The following is a 3,429-nucleotide window of genomic DNA, read 5'->3' as shown; positions in this document are numbered from 1 at the left end:
CCCGCCATCCAACCAGTCACTTGGGCAAATGCTTTGCTGCATGTTCTTCACCTCCCCTTTGCCGTGAGTTATTGGCCACTAACTACACAAATGGGAAACCATTTCAAACTGACTGCACTCCTTTATCACAATTTATTGATGTTATGAAGGACTCAGACTGCTTCGAGGGTTTAAGACCTCAAGACAGACGTTTGGACCTTGAAGCGTTCTTTAAATGAACAAAGGAGAGCTCAGCTGATGAGCAGAGGTGTCATTCCTAAGGCACCTGGGGTCGAACTGGGAGAACCCATGAGATGACGAGAGGCAGATGTAGCTTACTTACACAACAAACAGCTGTTCAGACACATACTTAATCCAAAAAGCTCCTTCCACCGATGGCTGCACTCGTTTGATGGTAGTTAAACGTGTTAATGCTTTAATTTCCCAGACATTTATACACATCATATTGCTGCCTAGCAGCTGCAGTTGATATCCCTGTAACAATTAAATACATATAGGGTATAATATCTCTGCGAGCTCTGCTTCTCATGTAAAACTGAAAGTGAAAGATCAGACAGCTAATATAATTTGCACTTTATATAAAATACATTCCTCTTTGACCCACATGCTCAGAGAGCACTAGCTCATGAGTTGATGAATTGTGAAAGAATACTGAGCTCCCAGTGCAAAGTACCGTAGTTTATCATGTGTGTCGATGAGATGCACAATTTTACTAAAACAAGATCTTCTGGGCATACTTTAATTCAGGTTAGCTGGCTTGATTTGTGACTTTTAGAACTGTTCCTACAACCCCCAACAAAGTATGTTCTGTATTGTCTCATGGATGATTTCACTTGCTACACGTAGTGCATATCATATGAAGTAGAATAAAACAATGTCGAAGCACTATAAGCACAAGGGTTTGTGTATTTCAGTGGCCGTTTACTTTTAATCTCACGATGTACAGTTGTTGGATGAATTAAATGGCTTCACAGGCAGCTGTGTTGATTTGAGGACATGTGACAATGCTGCCTTTGAGGCAAGTGCATGGCAGGGATGCAGTGATCTGCTAAGAGTAACTAGGACTGAAAAATGGTGTGGGGGGAGGATTTCTGGGTTTGCAACCTATAAAACAGGCTCATGCACACATGTAACCCGCATGTGGTTTCTCACAAACACGTTTGGTGTGATTGGAAATTCACCCTTCAATTCTTCTGAGAACAAAAGCTGTAATGTATCGGAGGGAGATGTAAGACAATGAGACTGTGGAGCCTCTCTGCAGGCCTCTACTGATACTTCTCTCCTGGCTTTGTAACCCTCTTGACCCTAATGGAGCATACATGCACTGTGCTCCAGCCCCTGGTAACAGTTGCCATGGCAACCCTGTTATCACCCCATTTGATAATTCATGGCATGCATCCCTGTAGAGAAGACTCCGTCACTGATTAACTGTGCTGCTGTTACTTGCACAATGGACTTCTTTTCTTTCTTAAATGTCCTGCTGTTCTCTATGCTTGTCCTTTGGATATTGATTTTCTTGTATGTCTATAAAGGAACACTGTTATTTCTGCATATATATGTGGTGAATTTCTAATTTATTGCTGAAGAAGAAATAATTATTTTGTTTTTGGACAGTGGTACAAATGTTGTTTTACTGAACTGGCTTTGGTTGAACTTGGTGCAGATTTAAATGGTTCTCCATCTGTCTGCGGACTGGCTGAGTCATGTTGCCCTCATACTCAAGGGAACATTGTTGACATGGGCACAGAAACATGTTCGCTGGCTATCAAGTGACACACATCAACAAATATACTGCATAATATTTAACTTTGGTGTAACATAATAGGAACTATGACAGAAAGTTAAAACCGTTTAGCTGGCCTGAAACAAATACACTGTTCATGTTACATTATGATGGACATGTGTCGACCTCTTGACCCTTCATGCCTCCTCATAAAGAGTTTCAGGAGGAGCTCAACATGTAGGCTAAATATCGAGTTACCAGTTTCCCCCCTGTTTGCATGGTATGGCCTACTTGTATGCAGCCCTCCGGTGAAGCCGACCTCAGGGAAAGAGATGCAGGATCAGATTTCACTCTTACATTTTGATCCCTGCCCATTAGTGCGGAAACATCAAAACTTGCCCAGGAGCAGCACACTCCACATTAGCAAGCCCAGACTGTCATGGCGTTAAACGGCTCCTTGTTAGGCTGGCCACTCTGAGTGCTTCACATAACCTTCTGTGTATGTGTCTGTGTGTGGATTCAACACCAGATGCCTAACCAAATTATTATCAAGACACACAAACAGTGCAGAATGACACATAAAACCAGCAGAATGCCTAAATTCAAATAACCTAAAACCTTAAAAATTAAGAGTCTGTGACGGTTAGGAGTAACTTTCCATCAGCTGAGTCGGATGTCATATGCTTAACTCAGTTAGTCAGAACAACAGCCTGTGAAACTTTTTATTGAGCTACTGCTAAATACACAGCCTATGCAGACTGTTTATTGACTTTGTTTGCCTGCTGTCTTTCCGTAGAAACCAGTGTGTGAGGGTCACCCTTCAGGCAGGTTATTTTAAGTGTCTGTTACTAACCCATCAAGGGATAGCATTTCATTTCAAGCCTATTCTGTGTGTGTGTGTGTGTGTGCGCACACACAGAATGACAATTGTGGTCAGAAGAACTATATGCTTATGTAGGAGCAGCATGAATGCTGCCATCAATATCCACCAGTATAAATCCTAAACCTTACCCTACATTTCACCATGTGGGTTATTTTTAACAAGCATCTCGGCATTGGCATACTTTTACATCTTTTTGGCTTAATCTGAATATCCACCAGGGTTTATCTGTACTACTGTGTAGCCAGAGAGTGTAGAAAAGCTATGTAAAATATAACCTGTCGGTAACATCTCATTTCCCTTTCTTTTTTTTTTAAATACATGTTTCAAGAACCTTTAGTTCTTATACTCAGATCTCAATAACTAGAAAAACGTGTTTGTTCTTCTTTGAAAGAAACTACAAGTAGTTATACTAATTGAGGCGTTTCCCTGCCGTGTCATGTGAGACCTATTCCCAGGCTGTAACTTCACCCCTTTGTGTTAATGTGGTGGACACGGGGATTTCAAATGTTTACACCTATACAGCCAGAAGTGGAGCAGAAATGATAAGAGATGCTGCCAGTCATATTCAGACCAGAAAGCTATTCAGATACAGTATGACTTTGATTTGAAACAACTAAAGTTTGATATTGTTTAGGCAATAATGCAAACATTTTGAATTAATACTAAATGGAAAAAAGGAAAAAATCTAAAAGAATTCAAGCACATTTATTTAAATTGCTGTAGAGCAACTTGCAAGTAAAGGTCACAAGGTTTGAATATAATTCACTCATTTTAAAACTATTACCAAGGGTCAACAACAAAGACATTTTTTGTATGGCAACAC

The sequence above is a fragment of the Cyclopterus lumpus genome, chromosome 11 (assembly GCF_009769545.1).
Source record: "Cyclopterus lumpus isolate fCycLum1 chromosome 11, fCycLum1.pri, whole genome shotgun sequence".
Lineage (NCBI taxonomy): Eukaryota > Metazoa > Chordata > Actinopteri > Perciformes > Cyclopteridae > Cyclopterus > Cyclopterus lumpus.
Note: the sequence above shows the minus strand (reverse complement) of the source record.